This window comes from Octopus sinensis, linkage group LG3 (assembly GCF_006345805.1).
Source record: "Octopus sinensis linkage group LG3, ASM634580v1, whole genome shotgun sequence".
NCBI lineage: Eukaryota > Metazoa > Mollusca > Cephalopoda > Octopoda > Octopodidae > Octopus > Octopus sinensis.
In genome coordinates this window covers 168,308,674-168,334,061 of record NC_042999.1, presented here as the reverse complement: position 1 = coordinate 168,334,061, position 25,388 = coordinate 168,308,674, and the positions used below count along the sequence as shown (strand labels likewise).

The 25,388-nt window shown below is 40.2% G+C and overlaps 1 long non-coding RNA gene across 1 annotated transcript; it reads right to left on the bottom strand.

Moving 5' to 3' along the window:
* Window positions 1-7: 7 nt before the first annotated feature.
* Window positions 8-10,268, bottom strand: LOC118762833. Its single transcript, XR_004998582.1, has 3 exons — window positions 10,256-10,268; window positions 2,705-2,708; window positions 8-161 (listed from the first exon to the last, which is right to left on the bottom strand). It is a non-coding gene; the product is annotated as an uncharacterized LOC118762833 (long non-coding RNA).
* Between the last annotated feature and the right edge of the window lie 15,120 nt (window positions 10,269-25,388).

Below are 25,388 nucleotides of genomic sequence, written 5' to 3'. Positions count from 1 at the left end.
CTAAAACCACTTGAGAACTGGAAAAAGAACTTCAAGTTTACCAGAAAACTGTCTGCAACCATTTGCATGCGATCGGAAAACCAAAAAAGCTTGACAAATGGGTACTACACAATTTGTATGAAAATCAGAAAATACGCAGATATGAAATTTGCTTGTTACTTCTCTGTAATCCATTTCTCAACTGTATTGTAACTTGTGATGAAAAGTGGATTCCGTACAATAATAAAAAACATTCTTTGCAGTGGTTGGACCAAAATGAAGCACTGAAAACCTTCCCTCAACCTGAGCTCTTCAAAAGGAAGGTTATGGTGACTGTTTGGAGGTGTACTGCTGAATTCATCCATTGAAACTTCTTAAAACCTGAGAAAACCATTACTGCAGAAACATATTGCCATGAAAATGAATGAAAAACTGCTACTCCTCCATCCCAGACTGGTCAACAGAAGAGGGCCAATCATTCTTCATGACAATGCTCAACCACTCATTTCACTAATGACACTCCAGAAGTTGAGGGAACTTGGTTATGAAGTTCTTCACCACCCAACTTATTCCCAAAATCTCGCTCCTACCAACTACCACTTTTTCAAGCACCTTGATGGTTCCCTGCAAGAGAAGGGATTCAAAAACCAAACAAATGCTGAAAGTGCATTCAAGGAGTTCATTAGTTCCAGAACTCCAGATTTTTATGTTACCAGAATAAACAAACTTGTAACTCATTGGCAAAAATGTATCGATTGTAATGGTACTTACTTTGATGAATAAAATTTCTGCATTTTTGAAATATATTGTGATGAATTTCATGTTTCAAAGTGTTGCTTACTTTTTACTCAACCTGATATATGAACACATGTACACTAGCACACACACTTTTGTGTGTGTGTGTGTGTGTGTGTGTGTGGTATATATTGTATGAGAAGCCAGATCTGACCACATGAAACAGGTGGAATATTTGCTAAAGGGTGTGGAGGCGCAATGGCCCAGTGGTTAGGGCAGCGGACTCGCGGTCATAGGATTGCAGTTTCGATTACCAGACCGGGCGTTGTGAGTGTTTATTGAGTGAAAACACCAAAAAAGCTCCACGAGGCTCCGGCAGGGGATGGTGGTGATCCCTGCTATACTCTTTCACCACAACTTTCACTCTTACTTCCTGTTTCTGTTGTACCTGTATTTCAAAGGGCCGGCCTTGTCACTCTCTGTGTCACGCTGAATATCCACGAGAACTACGTTAAGGGTACACGTGTCTGTGGAGTGCTCAGCCACTTACATGTTAATTTCACGAGCAGGCTGTTCCGTTGATCGTATCAGCTGGGACCCTCATCGTCGTAACCGACGGAGTGCTCCTACTATTTGCTAAAGGGTGAAAGTTCAAGGAAATCAACTTGACAAAGTGTAAAACAATGGATCCAAAGTAAGATACGGAGAATATTAGAAATATTGTAACAAGCAACTATTAAACCATAACAAAAAATAGGAAACAGCTTCAAAGAAACAAGAAAATAAGCATAGCAAAACAACTTGATGGTCAGGATATGAAACAATCCCGCTGCACTTACAAAAATAAGTTATCAGAAATATTTTAAATGCTAAATCACAACTTAATTGAGAAGAATTGAGAACAACAAAATGACAGGTAGATTAATGATAATGAAATTAACCAATGAAAACACAGTGCATATAATGAATTGACAAATGATAACAATTATCATAGCCAATGTTGTAACAACAAAATATGATTGGAGAGCAGATAAACCTCTCTAAAAAAGAAAACAACATAATAGGCTACAACAACATTAGAAACCAGCCAATGAAAATGACCACCACAGACAAATGAGCAAATGTACTCCAGTTCATACAAAACTAGCAGACATACCCAGCTTGCTTGGGACTAAAATACCATAGATTTTTATTGTTTTACTTGTTTCAGTCATGAGACTGTAGCCATGCTGGAGCACCGCCCTTAGTCAAAGAAATGGACCCTGGGATTTATTTTTTGTAAGCCTAGTATTTATTGTATTTGTGTGTTTTGCCAAACAGCTAAGTTATGGGTACATAAACACAGCAAAATCAGTTGTCAAGCGATGATGGGGGTACAAACACACACACACACACATACCAATATGCACATATATGACTGTCTTTTTATTACAGCTTCTGTGTATGAAATCCACTCACAAGGCTTTGGTGGGCCTGAGGCTATCGTATATATATATATATATATATGATATATATATATATAATATATATATATATATTATATATATATATATAATATATAATATATATATATCATATATATATATATATATGATATATATATATATATATAATATATATATATCATATATATATATATTGGTAAAAACGGTAAGATAACAAAAGAAAGAAAGAGACCTCAATATTATGTAAATAGAGGAAATTTATCTGTAAAATAATATGTGACAATTATTCGGTAGCCAAGTTTCGGATGCCGAGGTGGAAATCCACACCACCATCTCTTCGGTTATCTGACCATCTGAAAAACGCTATGAAAAAAGACGGTTATACAAAGGGAAATTACTGTGTTATAAGTCCGCTACTTATATAAAAGCGCTAATTCAATGACCGCTACGTATATAAAATAAGGTTAAAAGTTCATAGTAAACACGTAAGCATGCCTACTCATATGCTCACATTTGCGCTCGCACACCCACGTGCGTACTTATACGTCACTATGAAAACGTACACATCTTCACTCGCATTTTTCGCCAAATGTATATGCATATATATATATATACAAACTCATACACACACACGTGCACCGTAAAAGTTCCTGCATACGTCTACATACGCACAAGCACAAGAAAAAACATGGTTAAAGGTAACAATACAGAAAAAAGCATAAGGAAGTATACAAAGCGTAAAACCACGTTCATATACGGACATGCCCTTATGCACACATACACACACACGCCCATATGTACATACCCACACATGTTTATATATGCATACACACACACGCATACACAAAAAAGGGATTATACATATGCCCCAAAAATCCGAAAAAATTGTAAAAATACTAAGTAAAAACGTCTATATATATATATATGTATTCTTATGCCCGCACGCATGCACACATCTATATACATACATACCCGCCCACTCATACATATTCACACACACATTCAAATGAATCTATATACACATCTATATAGGCACAAGAAAAAATGCAGGATGGAAGAGTACAGAAAATATTATTATGTGTGAAAATATAAAAATATATGAAAAAAATAAAAGGTATAATGAGATAAAAAACTTTTGTGTGGACATAATATAGAAAGCAAGTTCTATCTGTAGTCTTGAGGGGACCAAAAACGTAACAAAAATTTTGTCACATATGGGCATGATCCGAAAAGTTCTGTCCTTGAGTTTAGACATGTAGTAGGGTCTAAGCTGCTTTTCCAGATAAGCTATCTCTCCATGTCATACAAAATTAGCAGACATACCCGGCTTGCTTGGGACTAAAATAGCATAGATATTTATTGTTTTACTTGTTTCAGTCATGTGACTGTAGCCATGCTGGAGCACCGCCTTTAGTCAAAGAAATGGACCCTGGGATTTATTTTTTGTAAGCCTAGTACTTATTGTATCTGTGTGTTTGATATATATAATATCATCATCATCATCGTTTAACGTCCATTTTCCATGCTAGCACGGGTTGGACGGTTCAACCAGGGTCTGGAAGCCATGGAGGCTGCACCAGGCTCCAGTCTGATCTGGCAGTGTTTCTACAGCTGGATGCCCTTCCTAACGCCAACCACTAATGCCAATCACACACCCTAGGGGGTGTGTGATGAGTTCGCCTTTCTGCTTACTATAACTTTGGCCTTTGCTACATTTACTCTAAGGCCCTTTGATTCTAAACCTTGCTTCCACACCCAAAATTTCTTTTCTAGTTCCGGTAGTGATTCTGCTATGAGGGCCAGGTCATCAGCATAGAGGAGCTCCCAGGGGCAACCTGTTTGGAATTCCTCTGTTATTGCCTGGAAGACTATGATGAATAAAAGGGGACTGAGGGCTGAACCTTGGTGGACACCTACTTCTACCCGGAATTCTTCACTATACTCATTGCCAATCCTAACCTTGCTGACAGCCTCTCTGTATAGAGCCTGTATAGCCCTTATTAGCCATTTGTCAATCTCCAGTTTCCGCATCGATCACCAGATAAGGGATCGGGGGACCCTGTCAAAGGCTTTCTCCAAGTCCACAAAAGCTATGTAGAGGTTGTTTATCTTTAGCTAGGTATTTCTCCTGCAGTTGTTGAACCAGGAATATGGCACAGTGGTGCTTCTACCCAGCACAAAACCGAACTGCATCTCATCTAAGCAAAATCTCTCCCTAATGAGATGGGCTATGACCCTCTCTGTGACCTTCATCACCTGATCCAACAGTTTAATACCCCTGTAGTTATTTCTATCTAAAGCATCACCTCTACCCTTGTAGCAGTTGACTATGGTGCTGCTACGCCAGTCATTGGGTATGACTCCATCATGAACTACCTGGTTTACAATGTGGGTGACTAGGCCATAGCCCACACCACCAGATGTTTTAAGCATCTCAGCAGTGATTCCTGTGATTCCTGGGGGCTTTTCCTGGTTTCATACCCTTAATTGCCTTAACTACTAGGGAGCTCTCTATTCGGATAGCTGGTCCCTCTACTGGGTCAACATTTGGCAGGCTCTCCTCCTCCCATTCATTCTCCACATTCAGCAGTCTTTCATAATGGCTTCTCCAAGCCTTTTTCTTTTCAGAATAACTAAAAGCAAGTGCACCATCATCCATGCGGACACATTTCTCTCCTGTAACATCACTATTTTCTCTCACACACTGTCTGGCAATCCGAAATACCTCAGCTCTTTGGTCCTCACATCGCTGGACATTGGCAAACTTCTTCTTTTCTGCTTCATCTTTGGCTATGTATACCTGCTGCCCAGCCTCCCTTTTGGCTACCTGGTACAGTTCCCTGCTACCCCCATCCCTCCAGGATTTCCAGGCCTGTTTCTTTGCTCTAATGGCTTTGTCTACTGTACTATTCTACCACCACGTAACTCTAGGTCTGGAAGGGACTTTGCACCATCCACAGACTTGGTCTGTGGCACTCAGCAAGCTGTCCCGAAGGAATTTCCAGCTACCTTCTATGTTCGACGTCTGTAGCTCCTCCTCCCTCTCATCAAATTTCTTGATGAGGATGTCCCTAAATCTCTGACCATGTGAAGGGTTCTTTAGCTTCCAAATCCTTCGTATATATATATATATATATATATATATATATAAAATAGAAAAGAGTGAAAAAACTACAGAAGGCTTGTTTTATAAGGTTGAAGAATATATTTAAGTCGTTATGTTAGAAAAATGTTATAAAATTTTGTGTATAGTAACATAGTTTTTGGAGAAAACTATGTTACTATGTTACTATACACAAAATTTTATAAATTTTATAACTCCATCCCCTTCAAGATCAAGTGGAGACTACTCCAGAGAGCGAGTTCTTACACGGGAGGCCATACTTGCTGTGACCTTTGCATTTCTGAGAGCTTGGAGATCTTATTTGCCAAAGGCCCTCTCCTCAACAAGATCTCGGAACACTCCCCAAACTGTATGCACAAAATCTATGCAAACTACAAAAATTACAGACCCACCCGGCCACCCGATTGACGACACCCCACCCACAAAAATAATTGTAAGAATTTGATAGTTGTGGAAGGCGGTGTAAAACGTTCGCAAGTGAATAGGGTCTCTTCGTTTTCCACGAACGGCAGCGGATGTGCTGTTACAAAACTTCATGCTGTGTTAAAAGAGAATGGATGCCCTATGTAGGCAAGAGGGGAATGAAGCATGGGTAAGTAAATATGGGTAATTTATAAAATATAGAACAATAGCATCTACTCACTATATGTCAGACCGGCAAGACTGTAGTGGTGCTGAATAGCTGAATCCCAACACAGTGGTGATGTTTTCATTGATGGGCGTTTTGATTAAATTTGTTGTTGTATAAAATGATCTGTTGCTTAGTTTCCAAAGTGTATGTTGCGATCGTGTTGTCGCTTATGTAAACTTTAACAGTGAGAGTGGAGATGTAGGGGGTAGATGTGTCATGTACATTGGATATAGAAGATGAGGCTGGTGGTTTGATGATGAATGGATAGAAATAGAGGTGAGCGAAGGACAGGTGTTGGTTAAGTGTGAATTAATGTCATGAAACGCCTAAAAATGTAAATGCCATCATAAAAGAAAGTCGTATGTAAGTGAAATACTAACGTGTTCGAAAATGATGAAACGTAGTAATCCTATAAAACCTCCTTGTACACAATGTTTTTTGTTTTTCGTTGTGGAACAAATGCGAAAGCATCAGTGTTGCTGCCGACACACGTGCAGCCAACATAAAGCTGACCATGAGAGAAACATGGCTCTCCCAAATGTATTCCCGCCACAGACAGTGTTTGACCCTGCGCTTTGTTAATTGACATTGCGAAACATGGCCTTACTGGGAACTGGGACCTCCGAAATATGAAAGGTAGGTCTGCTCCTGATGGGAAAAGATGCATCCTAGGTATGAGCACAACGTTGCCTCGACCGCACCCTGTGATAATGGTGGCCTCAATCAGATTGGGAGATAAGGACTTAACGATCAAACGTGTGCCATTACATTGTTTTGGGGGAACCAAATTTCTAATGAGCATTATAGGGGCACCAACTTTAAGTTTGAGAATGTGTGGTGGTAGTCCGGGGGGCTCAAAGGAATTGAGTACCTCTATTGGATAGTTGATGACGTCCTCTGGGTCAAGGAGTTGTATCGATAGACTTATAGACTGTTGTAAATGAGGTCAGTGTACCCGACCTCCATTGATGGATGTAGCGATTGAGCGTGACGAAGGAAATCTTCAGACATATAATCTTTGTAGGTAAGCCATAAAGAGGCGGGATCAGCCAAGTCACACCATAGTAGTAGAATAGCGAAAAGCGATCTGATTTTTTTAGGAGATTTTAATGAAACACCCTCTGCCATAGTGGCGCCCCATTGTGAATCATCCTCCAAAAGTCGACGCCGAAAACAGGCTTCGCGGAAAGTATCACATAATACACCATCAACAGTTCTGATGTCTTGAAAACTTTGTGGGCCTAAAACCTCATGGAGGAGAAGGTGCAGGTGAAAACACTCATGTTGGTTTGGAGGTACAGTGTAGACTCTTCCTAGAAAACTGTTAAACTTGACACCAGGATGTCCTTCAACATCCTGACCCGACTTCCTACGCACCCAATTGTTGTTTGACCACACGTAGTAGGACGGGACCTGAGGGTATAAAAGTGTTTTAGCAAATGTGTCAAGTTGGCAAAGCCTAAAGAAACCGGTCAAATTTGTTTGTTTTGGATTTGCCGCCAATTCAGCTGCAGTCTGTTCAGTAAAGTAAGTTCGCTGGCCATTTTCCAAATGAACTGCTAGTTGTATGATGGTGGGGTGCCTTTGGTGAAGTGGAAACCCGAATATCCGCCAAAAAGCTTCACCACTGCTTATGTACTGACCTTTGGAAATATGCTGTGCGTGAGAAGACCAGGCAGGACAAGTGAGTCCAGCCCACTTATGCATGTCTCTCCTCCCTTGGACACACAAAGACCTGTTGAGGCAAGCGAAGTCGAAATCGAACCTCATCCAACGACAGGCACCCATGCCAACCCCACTTCTCTGCTTGCGAAGACCTGTTGGTGAAATCGAAATTAAACCAATCCTATGACTGGCACCCGGCAGTTGCCAGGACCCCTGGACTGGTGGTATGTAAAAAGCGCTATCCGAATCGTGGCCGATGCCAGTGTCGCATCGACTGGCTTCCATGTAGTTGGCACATAAAATACACCAATCTGACCGTGGCCGTTGCCAGCCTCGCCTGGCAAGTAAAAAGCACCCACTACACTCACGGAGTGGTTGGCGTTAGGAAGGGCATCCAGCTGTAGAAACACTGCCAGATCAGACTGGAGCCTGGTGCAGCCTTCTGGCTTCCCAGATCCCCGGTCGAACCGTCCAACCCATGGTAGCATGGAGAACGGACGTTAAACGATGATGATGATGACAACAATCAAAACAAATACAGAATTTAGAAAACAATCGAAACAAATAGTCTTTCTCTTTCTTTTCGCAGTTTACAGTCTCTTTCTCATTCCTTTTCTCCTCCTTCCAACTCAATGTTCTTTTTCAAAGATTCCTTTTCTTTCCAACAGATTACGTCCCAGAGACCCCTTTCTTTACATTCAACATCAAAGTCCAAAACACAAATCAAAACATAAATAAACATTACCGCATGTTTCTCTCCACAACACTCAAAACAAAACCCCACTATATCAGTCCAGCTTCTTCACGTGTCTCTCTCTGTCCCTTCACTGTCATCTTCTTTACTTCCTCCGACTCATCAATTCTCACATTCACTGCCTGTCTTCCTCGCTTCGCCGCTATCATCTCCTGGCTGGCTGTCCACATCGACTGGCCACCTCTTGCCAACTCAACTCTTTTCCGGCCTCTCGCTGTCTGACCCACCAGTGCCCGTCGCATTTAAAGGGTGGAATTTTTTTTTTCCTACTTTCCCTGACCGTTGGGATCAGAGATTACCTCCTCATTATTTTTTACCGTTGCCATTGACAGGACAAAGGATTTTTTTTTTCCTGTCATCCTGAACAACTGGAGCGCCGGTTCAACTCCAACCAACGGAACTAGGGCACAATGTTCTCCTGTTAATTTTACCTCCGTAACAATATATATGTGAGTGGATATATATATATATAAATAAATAAATAAAACATATGCATATATACATACATATATGTACGTACCTATACATGCATATATGGGTACAGGACACCAAAAAACGTCGAACACAATGAGAAACGAAAACATAAACACAAAACCGAGGAAATGGACATTTTTTAAACAAAGAATAAATAGTGTACAGGACATACAAACAAGGAAAATTCCTCTTCTTCAGTCACCTTAATTTCATCTACTCCACGTTTCGAAGGTCAGGCACTTTTTCACACAACTATCTTCATCCATTCTTATCACATGACCATACCAGCGCAAACGTCTCTCTTGCACACCACAACTGATGCTTCTTTGGTCCAGCTTTTCTCTCAAGGTACTTACACTCTGTCGAGCATGAACACTGACATTACACATCAATTGGAGCATACTGGCTTCATTTCTTGCGAGCTTATGCATATCCTCAGCAGTCATGGCCCATGTTTCACTACCATGTAGCATAGCTGTTCGTACACATGCATCATACAGTCTGCCTTTTACTCTGAGCGAGAGGCCTTTTCTCACCAGCAGAGGTAAGAGCTCTCTGAACTTTGCCCAGGCTATTCTTACTCTAGCAGTTACACTTTCAGCACACCCGCCTCCGCTACTGACTTGGTCACCTAGGTAATGGAAGCTATCAACTATTTCAAGTTTTTCTCCCTGGAATGTGGTGGAAGTTGGTCTCTGAGCATTTTCAGTGTTTATCGCTCCTAAGCATCTGCCACATACAAAAGCTATCTTCCTAGTTAGCTTTCTTTTGACATTACTGTACCTCTTATGTGTCCATAGCTTACACTTGGTGCACCTTATAGAGTTTCTACCTATGCATTTTTTACAGATCGAGCAGGGCCATCTACCTGAAGGCGTTTGTGATTTGTCTACCTTCCTACTTATTAGGACTTTGGTTTTAACTAGGTTGACTCTAAGGCCCTTCGATTCTAATCCTTGCTTCCACACCTGAAACTTCTCCTCCAGTTCTGATAGTGACTCAGCAATTAGAGCAAGGTCATCAGCATAGAGGAGCTCCCAGGGGCATCCTGCCTTGAATTCCTCCGTTATTGATTGGAGGACTATGATAAACAGGAGGGGGCTGAGGACTGAACCTTGGTGGACCCCTACCTCTACCCGGAATTCTTCACTGTACTCGTTGCTAACCCTCACCTTACTAGCAGCGTCCCTGTACATGGCTCGCACAGCTCTCACTAACCATTCATCTATCCCTAGTTTCCTCATTGACCACCAGATAAGGGATCGGGGGACCTTGTCAAAGCCTTTTTCCATGTCAACAAAAGCCAGGTACAGGGGCTTATCTTTGGCTAGGTATTTCTCCTGCAGCTGTCTCACCAGGAATATGGCATCAGTGGCGCTTTTCCCTGGCATGAACCCAAACTGCATCTCATCTAAGCTAACTCTCTCTCTAATTAGTTGGGCTATGACCCTCTCCATAACCGTCATTACCTGATCCAACAGCTTGATACCTCAGTAATTATTTGTATCTAAAGCGTCACTTTTACCTTTGTAGCAGTTGACTAGTATGCTGCTACACCAGTCATTGTGAATGACTCCTTCTTGTATCACCTGGTTAACTATATGGGTGACTAGGCTATAGCCGACACTACCAGATATTTTGAGCATCTCTGCAGTAATTCCTGATGGGCCTGGGGCTTTCCCTGTCTTCATGCTTCTAATTGCCTTAACTACCAAGGAACTATCAACTCGGATAGCTGGTCCCTCTGTTGGGTCGACATTCGGCAGACTCTCTTTATCCCATTCATTTTCTTTATTTAGCAACCTTTCATAGTGGCGTCTCCAAACCTGTCTCTTTGCATCCTCATTTAGCGCAAGTGAACCATCATTCATGCGAACACATTTCTCTCCTACCACATCACGACTCTTTCTCACACACTGTCTTGCAACATGAAATACCTGAAGTCTTTCATCCTCACGGCTCAGAACATTGGCAAATTTTTTCTTATCTGCTTCCCCTCTGGTTAAATACACCTGCCTCCTAGCTTCCCTTCTGGCAGTCTGATATACCTCCCTGCTACCACCGTTCTTCCAGTCCTTCCAAGCCTGTTTCTTTTGTCTAATAGCCCTGTCAACAATATTGTTCCACCACCACGTTATTTTGGGTCTTGAGGGGACTTTGCACCAACCACAGATCTGGTCAGTGGCTCTCAGCAGGTTGTCCCTTAGCAACCTCTGTATAAAAAGTATAAATAAAGATATATAAGAAATATAAGTAAAAGGTATAAAGAGATAAAAAGCTTGTATGTGGACACAATATAGAAAGCAAGTTCAATCTGTAATCTCGGGGGGACCAAAAATGTATCAAATATTTGGCCACATATGTGCATGATCCGAAAATTCAGTTCTTGAATTCAGACATGTAGCGGTGTCTAAGCTGCTTTTCCAGATGAGCCATCTTTCCATATCACATAGACTGCACTTTCCACTGCCATTGGTGTAGGGCTTACACTTAGCTAAGATCTTCCAATGGATGTTGTAACTGACACCTTTATCTTTTAATGATCATATATAACTGGATAATTTGATCGTTTTCTTTTTATCCCAGTGCCTAAAGCTCAAGGTGTGATTATTGAAACCTGGCCTTGAAATTACTCTCTGCAAGGCCCACGTATATCTTCATCGAAACCGTGTCTTTAGTGGATATAGAGTCCACAGTGGCTTCATAAATTATGGTCTCAGACATGCAAGCTCCATTTAGTGGGCACAAACTTTTATCCCTGCACGAACAGCTGGTTTCGTATTGTGGTTTCTGTGTGTTGTGTGTGATTATATTTTTAGAATTGGTAGTTAAGCTGAAACTGATTTTTAAGTTGTGTCTATTGAAGAGCTTTCTGTAAGTATGGTTGACTATAAAATGTCTGTTTATCAGTGCTAAGAAATACTTGCCTATATTTAAAGTCACCTCAGATGAGTAGGGGTGTGTGAACCAAATGGTTTTCGTATTCCTATGTCTCCTCTTCTTTATTGTTGGGCTGGTGGCAGGTGTATAGGTTATTTCCTTGCTAAAACCTCTATCTTTTAGAGCCTTATTATATAGTGGGGCAACGCTATTAAAAATGTCCTTATCGGAGGAGAGGCTAGAAATTCTCTTGCTAATGTTTTTAATTAAATTTTTTAATACTATAGGGGAATGGCAGGAACCTACATTAATATAACTAAGTCTATCATTGGGCTTCCTATAAGGCTTATAAATGTTCTTATTTAGATCTAAGGATACGTCTAGGAAATTGACAACCACCAGGTTGGTGTCTGTAGTTATACTAAGTCCAAGGGTTTTCATCAAATGGATAATGACCGATCTTGTGCTGGTCCATTGGTATTTGCGGTTAAGGTGAGGGCATCATCTTTGTAGATGGCGAAGTATATGTCAGGAAAGGTCTTGCCCAATGTATCGAGTAGAAATAATCCAATAAGATCGTGTATGCCTGCTGCATCATATAACCCCATGCTCACATTGAAAGCATCCTCTGTATCGGTAGTCTTGACCAACTCTGCGTTCTTGCTGAAAAGTAAAGTCTTTCTAGCATGGAAAATTATGTCCTTATCCTGTGTACTGATTTCTATGAAATCGCTTGTGAAGGTGAGGGTTTTATCTAGAGATAGAGGCATAAAAAACAACAATATCGAATTGTGTAAATCTCTCTTTATTCTTATTCTTAATGGCTGGCTACCGAATAATTGTCACATATTACATTTACAGATAAATTCCTTTATTTACATAATATCGAGGTCTCTTTCATTCTTTTGTTGTCTTACCATTTTTATCAATATATATATATATATATATATATTTATATATATATATCATCATCACACAGGATGTAATAGGTCAACATTGCAAGTTTTATGTTTATGCCAATTTATTGTGGAGTGTTTACCACTTATTTCAGTTCAATGTGACACTGCCATTTGCATTCTTTGCCAGTTCAATCTGTTTACAAAATGATGTGCATGCCTTAACTATCTCTTTCTTCTTCATTGTACTAAATGCTTGCTTGATAGAAATCATCAAGACACACAGTTGTGAAAAGTTACTTTGGATATTGCTTCAACTGCACCCCATAGCAAAAAATCACACAGATTCAAACCTTGTGAGCTAGAGGGCCAGATATCTTTAAGGACAAACATGGGCAATTCCTTCTTCAAAATTTCTTGCGCTCTTTTTGAAGATTGGGCAGGTGCAGAGTTCTGTACAAACATGACTTGACTTGCATCATCGTGCAACAAAACTTCTAAGATTTTGAGATACTCTGCTGCGTTGATTTTAAGACCCGCTTCAATAAAATAAGGAGACGTTAATTTCCCATCACTTGCAACAGCTCTAAAGACCATAATGGAAACCAGATTCTTGCTATGCACAGCGGGAAAGGTAGTATGCTATCACTCGTGATTTTTGACAGTTTTCAACTTCGTCTATCATCAACTACTTTTCATCCTCGACAGCTTGAATGGCTTTGGAGTCAGTAGTTAGGATGTTATGGTACCTCCTCATGTACAATTTCATGTGGAGGTCGTGTCTCACAGCCCCAGAAACAGTCATTTTACTGATTCTTCGACCTTGGGCCAACATCACCTTTGATTTTGATGGGTTCGACTCAATCGATCTTTTAAGTCCTGCTAAGAACTGAGGTGTGTGTGTTTTCAGTCACTGCAAGGACTATGAGGCTTTCCCTGAACATCCTAACTTTTCTTCAAATAGGCTACAACTCTAAAAACAGTAGATTTGGTATACTTTGTGGCTCAAGCAATCTCTCGAGCACTTTCGCTGCTGGCATGGGATAATTTGGTAATACATTTCTATTGTTTAATTCTTTATTAAACAATAGAAATATACAATTAGAAATATACCCAATTTACCTGTTACACCCTGTATGTGTGTGTATATATCACGTGATCACGTGACCGACCAGACCATCAGATGTTGCTACACATCGCTGGTCAGAATGTGTTTGCATTGTTTTAGCCTTTGAATGACGCCACCCCGCTGGCTAAGTGAGCAGGCCAATAGAAGAAAGAGTGGGAGAAAGAGTGGTGAAAGAGTACAGCAGGGATCACCACCCCCTGCCGGAGCTTCGTGGAGCTTTTAGGTGTTTTCGCTCAATAAACACTCACAACGCCCGGTCTGGGAATCGAAACCACGATCCTACGACCGCGAGTCCGCTGTCCTAACCACTGGGCCATTGCGCCTCCATGTGTGTGTGTATATATATATATATATATATATATAATATATATATATATTATATATTATATATATATATTATATATATATATATAGATATATATATATATATATATATATATATTATATATTATATATATATATATATGTATATATATATATATATATATATATATATATCTATATATATATATAGAGAGAGAGAGAGAGAGAGAGAGAGAAGAGATACCCATACACACACAAATGTGTGTGGGTATAAAAAATGAATATAAACAGCTAGGCGCTGTTTCCTTGAAAGAAAAATTCAGTCATCACTAAGGGTGCCAAGACACATGCTTGCTAGAAATAGGAGCAAAATACTCTTTGTGCTGGTTGGAAGAATGCAAATGTATACACATACACTGACATACATTGTACTACATTAGGCACTGTATCCTTTTTTTTAAGGTGGCAGAACTGGATTTGATGAACTTGAGCTACAGTTTTCATCACTGGTACTAAAAATTGCCCAGCATGTTCAGGCTGACAATGCTATCATAAGCACTACGTGTGCATGTGTACACACACACACAGACACATGCACACACACACACACACATGTGTGAACACATGTACACATGATTTCTCTCTTCCCCCCACACAGTTATTTGTCAGGCTCTATTTGCTGGTGCATGCACAGTTGGGTTACTGAGTTCTACTTGCATTGCCATCATGCGTGACAAGTAGACGCCTCCGTGCCACCAAATACCTTTTGGATGGTTGACAGCCTTGGTCATCCATAATAATGTTATGTTTCTAAATAATACAGAAAATGTGATATAGACAGCTAATAAATAAAATAATCTCGCCATACTTCTGAAATAACAACCAAACAGCATGGTATAACATCTAAAGCAAACACAGTATAGATTGGCTGTATGCCGCTGTCTCTCAAATTACTTTCATGAACAGAGAATAAACTGCTGTCTCTTTTTGTCTTGCTGCTTGTTACCTGTTTTGTTATATAATTTTATGTTACCGTTATCTTCATGAGAGAGTGGTAAAGGCTGATGTCATTTAATTAGCAGTGACAATGTGACTTGATTACTACTATGTATAAATAAACTATTTCAAACATCTGGTAAACAAGATGGTGCGGCTGTGTGATGATAAGATTGCTTCCCAACCACATGGTTCCACTGTGTGGCACCTTCTACTATAGCCTCAAGTTGATCAAAGTCTTGTGGGTAGATTTGGTAGGCAGAAACTGAAAGAAGCCTGTTGTATACTTGTGTATGTATGTGTGTGTATATATATATCATCATCATCATATATATATATTAGAGAGAGAGTTAGTTTAGATGAGATGCAGTTTGGGTTCAAGCCAGGGAAAAGCGCCACTGATGCCATATTCCTGGTGAGACAGCTGCAGGAGAAATACCTAGCCAAAGATAAGCCCCAGTACCTGGCTTTTGTTGACATGGAAAAAGGCTTTGACAAGGTCCCCCGATCCCTTATCTGGTGGTCAATGAGGAAACTAGGGATAGATGAATGGTTAGTGAGAGCTGTGCGAGCCATGTACAGGGACGCTGCTAGTAAGGTGAGGGTTGGCAACGAGTACAGTGAAGAATTCCGGGTAGAGGTAGGGGTCCACCAAGGTTCAGTCCTCAGCCCTCTCCTGTTTATCATAGTCCTCCAATCAATAACGGAGGAATTCAAGGCAGGATGCCCCTGGGAGCTCCTCTATGCTGATGACCTTGCTCTAATTGCTGAGTCACTATCAGAACTGGAGGAGAAGTTTCAGGTGTGGAAGCAAGGATTAGAATCGAAGGGCCTTAGAGTCAACCTAGTTAAAACCAAAGTCCTAATATGTAGGAAGGTAGACAAATCACAAACGCCTTCAGGTAGATGGCCCTGCTCGATCTGTAGAAAAGGTGTAGGTAGAAACTCTATAAGATGCACCAAGTGTAAGCTATGGACACATAAGAGGTGCAGCAATGTCAAAGGAAGGCTAACTAGGAAGATAGTTTTTGTATGTGGCAGATGCGCAGGAGCAATAAACACAGAAAATGCGCAGAGACCAACTTCTGCCACATTCCAGGGAGAAAAACTAGAAATAATTGATAGTTTCCGTTACCTAGGTGACCAAGTCAGTAACAGGGGCGGGTGTGCTGAAAGTGTAACTGCTAGAGTAAGAATAGCCTGGGAAAAGTTCAGAGAGCTCTTACCCCTGCTGGTGACAAAAGGCCTCTCGCTCAGAGTAAAAGGCAGACTGTATGATGCATGTGTACGAACAGCCATGCTACATGGCAGTGAAACATGGGCCGTGACTGCTGAGGATATGCGTAAGCTTGCAAGAAATGAAGCCAGTATGCTCCGATGGATGTGTAATGTCAGTGGTCATACCCGACAGAGTGTAAGTACCTTGAGAGAAAATTTGGACCTAAGAAGCATCAGTTGTGGTGTGCAAGAGAGACGACTGCGCTGGTATGGTCATGTGGTGAGGATGGATGAAGATAGTTGTGTGAAAAAGTTCCACACCCTAGCGGTTGAGGGAACCTGTGGAAGAGGTAGACCCAGGAAAACCTGGGACAAGGTGTTGAAGCACTCGACCTTTGAACTTTAGGTCTCACCGAGGAAATGACTAGAGACCGAGACCTTTGGAAGTATGCTGTGCGTGAGAAGACCTGGCAGGACAAGTGAGACCATAACCCGTGGCTTCTACCTGGGATGTAACCAGTCCACTTATGCATACCTTTCCTTCTTGGGACACAAAACTCTACTTGTAAAGACCTGTTGAGGCAGGTGAGAAATCAGAATCAAAATCAAAATCAAAATTGATCAACATGAATGGAAATTGTAGCTGTGATACCAGTGCCAGTGGCATGCAAGTGAACCATTCGAATGTGGCTGTTGCCAGTGCCGCCCCAACTGGCCACCATGCCGGTGGCACATAAAAAGCACCATCCGATTGTGGCCCTTGCCAGCCTCGCCTGGCCTCCATGCCGGTGGCATGTAAAAAAGCACCATCCGATCGTAGCCGTTTGCCAGCCTTGTGTGGCACCTGTGCTGGTGGCACGTAAAAAGCACCCACTACACTCACAGGGTGGTTGGCGTTAGGAAGGGCATCCAGCCGTAGAAACATTGCCAAATCAGATTGGGTCTGGTGCAGCCTTCTGGCTTCCCAGACCCCAGTTGAACCGTCCAACCCATACTAGCATGGAAAGCGGGCGCTAAATGATGATGATGATGATGATGATGATATATATATGTGTGTGTGTATTGAAGGAAAGAAAATGGAAAAAATATGGATGTATGAATAATTTATATGTATGTTATAAAATGTTGAAAACTTCTTTTAAAAAATATAATAATACAAATAAATTGATTATAAGTTGTAAAGCTAAAAAAAAATAATAAATAAAGGAACCTACATATATGTTTCAGTACTATCCCCTAGTTGATCAGAAATTCTTATTCATCCTTCAGAGGAAAAATGATAATCTAAATTCTATTAACTCATAATAACCCTGAAGAAATTCTACCCTATATAGTTAGAATATGATACTTTCCTTAGCATTTAACCAAATGCTTAGAATTTCTGATCAACTAAGGGAGAGTACTGAAACATAGTTTTTATTTTATTTCATTTTATTTTTTGTGAGTTTTACAACTTGTAATCAACTTATTTGTGCTGTTATGTTTTTTTAAAAGACATTTTCAACATTCTATAACATACAAATAAATTATTCATACATCCATTTTTCTCCATTTTCTTTTCCTTCAATATTGAAAATATATTTAATTTCAATAATCCTCAAAATATACCAGTGACTTTTGCATTATATGATAGAGATTACCCTGTGGAACATCTTGGATTATATAATCCCTAGTGAAGATATAACTTCCTCGAATTGACTCTGCGTGTGTGTGTGTGCATATGCCTTTGTGTCTGTGTTTGTTCCCCACTAGCACTTGACAACCAGTAACCAGTGTTGGTATGTTTACATTCCTGTAACTTAGCAGTTCAGCAATAGTACCAGGCTTTAAAAAATGTACTGGGGTTGATTTATTCACCTAAAAATCTTTCATGGTGTTGCCCCAGCATGGCCACAGTCTAATGACTGAAACAAGTAAAAAGATTTTAAAAAATGATTCATCACTATGACTCAAGTCTTCAACTTTGTATAGGAGTACAAATGATTGAATTGATTCCCTGTCTATTACTGAGATTGCTGTTCAGCCTTTTTAGATACTAACCTGTTCAAGACTACCCTTGGTTCTGTGATACAAATTTCCTGTTTTATACCCTCTTAGCATTCAGATTATTCTATCAAATGTATGCAATTATCAAAGTAGCTTTGAGATGTTGATGATGTGACTGTATAGTTTTAGAATAACATTTTAGGGTAAATGTAAGAGGCCAAATCTTGAGTGTTTGAGCATAAAATAGGTAGAATATTTGACCCAGGTATTGCCTGTTCAAATTTTTAGGCAGTGGTTCCCAACTGGGGTCCATATAAGACTTCTGGGGGTCCATACAAGCAAAATAGTAAACTGAGTATGCACAGTAGTATTTTAAAAGTTCACGAAAAAATTTTCCTTTAGATGTATCCATCACAAGAAACAAAAAGATTTCTATCTCCAATGTTTTAATAATAATAATGAAATTATTGTATACAGTGCTCAGGTGCACCACAACTTGTCAGAAAGTGCATATAAAGTACATGCAGTAATGTAGAAATGTCTGGAAAGTGAACAATGTATGAGTCAGATACATGCCTTTGTGTGTATGGAGGGGAGAAAATCAGGTGTAGTGTTGGCGAATCTCAGGAAGCATGGAAGTTTTGAAGGATGCAGTGCTCGGACAACTAACAACTGATGCCGGCAGTTTGTTCCATGCTTCAGCAACTCTCAGCGTGAAAAAATGTTTCCTGAAGTCATGGGAGCTGTGCTGTTTTCTTACTATGTAAATATGTGTTAGATGGGTGGAGTTTGAAAAGGTGCTCAGAGTTATTGTTTGTACGATGGTTGATAATTTTATGGGTTGATAATTTTATGGTTGATAATTTTATGGTTGATAATTTTATGGGTTGATAATTTTATGGTTGATAATTTTATGGTTGATAATTTTATGGGTTGATAATTTTATGGGTTGATAATTTTATGGTTGATAATTTTATGGTTGATAATTTTATGGGTTGATAATTTTATGGTTGATAATTTTATGGTTGATAATTTTATGGTTGATAATTTTATGGGTTGATAATTTTATGGGTTGATAATTTTATGGTTGATAATTTTATGGTTGATAATTTTATGGGTTGATAATTTTATGGGTTGATAATTTTATGGTTGATAATTTTATGGGTTGATAATTTTATGGGTTGATAATTTTATGGGTTGATAATTTTATGGTTGATAATTTTATGGTTGATAATTTTATGGTTGATAATTTTACATTGGTCAAGCTTCAGAAGTTGATGTGTGAACTGCAAAATATAAACGCTGAATGGCTAAAGGTGTCTATCAGAGTAAAATAGCAATCAAAGGGATCAAGAGGCAATAAATGGTTGAGAATCACTGTGTTAAAGGTTAAAGTGATTTAAATTAAAACCTTCCATCACAGTCTCATGTTAATTTATGGTTAAAGCTTCAGCTTATTTTACTAAATGCTTCATTATTTTCTAAATTAAGAGAAGAACCCCGTTTGGTCATGACTGACCATGGGCTTGCACCGAGAATGTCTACCTTCTAGGCACAAGTCTGGAAAAAGTTGTTTATGGAAGACATACATACCAGCCTCCCATCTCCAATGCCACCGATGTTATCCAAGGGAAAGGCAAAGGACAATGAGAGCTTGGCACCAGTGATGTCACAAATCATTTCTATACCTGAGTGAACTGGAGCAATATGAAATAAAGTGTCTTGCTCAAGAACGCAACACACAGCTCAGTTTGGGTATTGAAGTCACTACCCCCTGATTGTGAGCCCAATGCTCCAGCCACTGAGTCTCATACATATACGCACACATACATACATACATACGTACATACATACGTACATACATATATACATACATACATAAGGCGGTGTGCTGGCAGACTCATTAGAGCGCCGGGCGAAATGCTTAGCGGTATTTCGTCTGTCATTACGTTCTGAGTTCAAATTCCGCCGAGGTCGACTTTACCTTTCATCCTTTCGGGGTCGATAAATAAAGTACCAGTTTTGCACTGGGTGGGGGGGTTGATGTAATCGACTTAATCCCTTTGTCTGTCCTTGTTTGTCCCCTCTAAGTTTAGCCCCTTGTGGGCAATAAAGAAATATATATACATACATACATACATACATACATACATACATACATAAAGACCCCCTTCGGTCATGGGTGACCATGGGTTTGCAACTAGAAAGTTACCCTCCAAGGTACAAGTCCATGTCAGGTTGTTTATGGAAGACCAGCAGTCGTCCATGCATACCAACCTCGCCTTTCCATGGCACCAATGTAATCCAAGGGAAAGGCAAAGGGGCTGATACAGCTTGGCACCAGTGACATCACAACTCATTTCTACAGCTGAGTGAAATGGAACAATGTGAAATGAAGTGTCTTGCTCAAAAACACAACACACAGCCCAGTCTGGGAATCAAACTCACTACGTCATGGCTGTGAGTTCAATGCTCTAACTACTGAGCCGCCATGCACTTTGACGCAAAAGTAGTGTTTTTCAACAAAAATATGATAATCATCATCATCATCATCATCGTTTAACGTCCGTTTTCTGCGCTAGCACGGGTTGGACGGTTCGACCGGGGTCTGGGAAGCCAGGGCTGCACCAGGCTCCAGTCTGATCTGGCAGTGTTTCTACAGCAGGATGCCCTTCCTAACGCCAACCACTCCGCGAGTGTAGTGGGTGCTTTTTACGTGCCACCTGCACAGGTGCCAGGGGGGTCTGGCATCGGCCACGATCGGTTGGTGCTTTTAACATGCCACCGACATGGAAGCCAGTCGAGGCGACGCTGGCATCGGCCACGATTCGGACAGTGCTTTTTACGTATCTCCAGTCCAGGGGTCCTGGCATCTGCCGGGTGCCAGTCATAGGATTGGTTCAATTTTGATTCCGATTTAGAAGGATGAAATTAAATGCTTGAAAGGTTTTTCATTCCAGCAAGTTTTCTGTTGTTTCTGATCTCAGACTTCTGAGATTCAAAATTTTTTATAATAGCATTAAATCTCCAGAACCAACCCTCCACCCCCCCCCCACCACCACCACCTCACCGCCGCTGCCATTATAACCATCACCACTGCTGCTGTCACTGCCACCACTTTAACTGCCATCACTGCCATTGCCACCAATGCAACCATGACCAATGCAACCATGATCACTGCCACCGCTACCACCGCCACCACAACCATTGTCGCCCCCCCCCACTATCATTTACCACTACCATTACTGTAACCTCTATCCTCATATCTACATCCACTGCCACTACCATGATAACCCACTGCTGCCAACATCAACATTATCAGTATTTTGACATCTGTGTTTTACATAATGGCAAGAGCTGAATAACTTCTGCAATGCAAAATCAACTGTCAAAAATTGCTGATGTTAATATATTTTGCTTTAAATAGAAGTCATATGCACAAAGTGTGTATGCATGCAAATGCATGGATGTTATATGAATTGTATGTATTTATAAGCATGCTCATACATATAGTATGAACATAGGCGCAGGAGTGGCTGTGTGGTAAGTAGCTTGCTAACCAACCACATGGTTCCAGGTTCAGTCCCACTGCGTGGCACCTTGGGCAAGTGTCTTCTGCTATAGCCCCGGGCCGACCAATGCCTTGTGAGTGGATTTGGTAGACGGAAACTGAAAGAAGCCTGTCGTATATATGTGTATATATATATATATATCTGTATGTGTGTGTGTTTGTGTGTCTGTGTTTGTCCCCACAACATTGCTTGACAACCGATGCTGGTGTGTGTTTATGTCCCCGTCACTTAGCGGTTTGGCAAAAGAGACCAATAGAATAAGTACTGGGCTTACAAAGAATAAGTCCTGGGGTCGATTTGCTCGACTAAAGGCGGTGCTCCAGCATGGCCGCAGTCAAATGACTGAAACAAGTAAAAGAGTAAAAGAGTAATATGCGGATGCAAACATTCACAACACATTCATCATGCTTGCTTCCCAACTGCACAGTTCCAGGTGCAATCCAACAACTGCATGGGAATGCATCATTTAGCATGAGGTGGTATCAAAAGGCTCCTGGACTAGTTATGTAACATTGTGCAGCAATATGCTTGCCCCAGTGTTCCTGCCACTTTTGGAATCTGGCCTGGAAGTTGTTTTCCGTAAGCGAATTGAGAATCTTCTGTGATTTGCTCAGATTCTCGACAACAGTGATAATCACGGTGTCCTTTGAACTTCATTTTCATCCTGAGGAAGAGATCGAAGTCCATAGGTGCTAAATCTGGAATCTGGAGAATAAGGTGGATGCGGATGTGATAGCATACTCTTTTACTCTTTTACTTGTTTCAGTCAGTTGACAGTGGCCATGCTGGAGCACCGCCTTTAGTCGTGCAGGACTTATTCTTTGGAAGCCTAGTACTTATTCTGTCGGTCTCTTTTGCCAAACCACTAAGTTATGGGGATGTAAATACACCAGCATCGGTTGTCAAGCGAAGTTGGGGGGACAAACACAGACACACAAACACTCACATACATATATATATATACACATATATAAGACAGGCTTCTTTCAGTTTCCGTCTACCAAATCCACTCACAAGGCTTGGGTTGGCACAAGGCTACAGTAGAAGACACTTGCCCAAGGTGCCACACAGTGGGACTGAACCCGGAACCATGTGGTTGGTAAGCAAGCTACTTACCACATGGCCACTCGTTTTTGGTGAGAAACTCATGAGTGAGGGGAGTTCAGTGAAGAATCCAATCCTTTGTGCTCCACAGATCCAGTTGCTTTTGCTGAATGTCCCCCTTCGAATGCTTCAAAACGTTGCAGTAGAACTCTTGATCGATTGTCTGGCCTTGGCGAACAAATTTTCGATGCCCAATACCACATTTCTGGAGTGACACTCATGGCAGGTCTTCCAGATCATTCATCATCTTCCAGAGACATTCTTCCACTTTTGAAGCACCCTTACCACTTGAAACATTGCCTCATTGCCTCATTTCCTATAAGCTTGTCTCTGTAGTAGACTTCCCAAGTTTTACACAAAATTTCACGTTGGCTTTTTGTTCCTGTTCATGACAAAATCACAGACTACAGCATACACATGACCACAGAAGCACAAATTGCACAAATGCTTCAGGAGGGTCACTGCTAGCTCTCGCTGTGCACACAAGTGTATGCTGCCATCTGTTGGTGTGCTACAGAACTAGTCCAAGAACTTTTTGATATCATATCCTATAGCCTTGGGTCAACCAAAGCCTTGTGAGTGAATTTGGTAAATGGAAACTGAAAGAAAGCTGATGTATATAATATGTGTGTGTGTGTGTGTATGTTTACACCTCATGACTTAGCAGTTTGGCAAAAGAGACCAATAGAATAAGTACCAGCCTTAACAAAAAATAAGTATTGGGTTTGATTCATGTGACTAAAAGTTCTTCAAGACAGTGCCCCAGCATGGCTGCAACAAATAAAAGATAAAACAAAAGATATATATATATATATATATATATATATATATATATATATATATATATATATATATATATATATATATATATATATATATATAGCAAATAAGTAACAAGGATGTCCAGGTATTAGTGCATTATAGCCATTTCAAGCAGCTCCATTTAATCGATCAGTGCAAGCATTACATCAATTTGAAATAAACCACTTTCCTCGGATGCATAAGACTATATGCATTTTAGCAAAAATTTGCTAAAAAATTATAATGGAGTATCCTTTATGATGAAAACCTATATGGTCTTATGCACTGATGTAATGCTTGCATTGATCAATTAAATGGAGCCACTTGAAACAGCCATAATGCACTAATACCTGGACATCTTTGCTACTTATTTGCTTTTTATTCACCTAACTTCGTACTGTGGGGACAATACTGGACTGACTCAGTGCCTCAACTGAATCTTAATTATTTCTTATATCGGAGTCGGAGTCGGAGACCCCCTTCAGTCATGAATGACCATGGGATTGCACCTAGAAAGTTACCCTCCTAGTTACCCACAAGTCCGGGCAAGGTTGTTTATGGAAGACTAGCAGTCACCCATATATACAAGCCTTCCCTTTCCATGCCACCGATGTTATCCAAGGGAAAGGCAAAGGCTGATACAACTTGGCATCAGTGATGACACAACTCATTTCCACAGCTGAGTGAACTGGAGCAATGTGAAATAAAGTGTCTTACTCAAGAACAACACGCAGCCCGCTACGGGATTCGAACTCACAATCTCATGGTCGTAAGATCGACGCTCTAACCACTGAGCCATGCGCCTTCACTATTTCTTATATATTTATTATCTATATATATATTTCTTACACACACACACAAATATATCTTTTATCTTCCATCTTTTATTTGTTTCAATCATGAAACAAGTAAAAGATAAAGCATAAAGAATATATATATATATATATATATATATAAATACAATAAGAGGCTTCCAAATAGGAAAGCCATGTGCTAGAAAGAGCAGTAGAAAATTCAAAACCACCAAATAAGGATAAATTTTTGAAAGGAATGAAAATTAAAAACGTTTACCATCTCAATTATTTCCCAGACCATGGTTTCTAACTATTTCCAGCAAAATGGCTGATGCGAAAATTTATCCTTATTTGGTAGTTTTGAGTTTTCTACTGCTCTTTCTAGCACAAGGCTTTCCTATTTGGAAGCCTCTTATTGTATTTCTATGTGAATAATATATAGTCTAATGACTAATTAATTCGTTTTTGTGCTAGGCCATTGGTAATAATAATTTCTTATTACCCTATTATTATATATATATATATATATATATATATATATATAGTTACGTATGTATCCATGTATGTATATATCTGTATATGTGTATGATTACATGTATTCATGTGTGTATATATATATATATTTACATGTGTGTGTGTGCGTGTGTGTGTGTATAGACATACAAATAGAGGGGGGAGAGAAGGGTATGTATGTATCTGTCTATCAATATATATATATATATCATCAGCATCATCATCATCATAATCACCGTTAAACGTTCGCTTTCCATGCTAGCATGGGTTGGACGAATGACTGAGGGCTGGCGAACCAGATGGCTACACCAGGCTTCAAACTTGATCTGCCAGAGTTTCTACAGCTGGATGCCCTTCCTAACGTCAACCACTCCAAGAGTGTAGTGGGT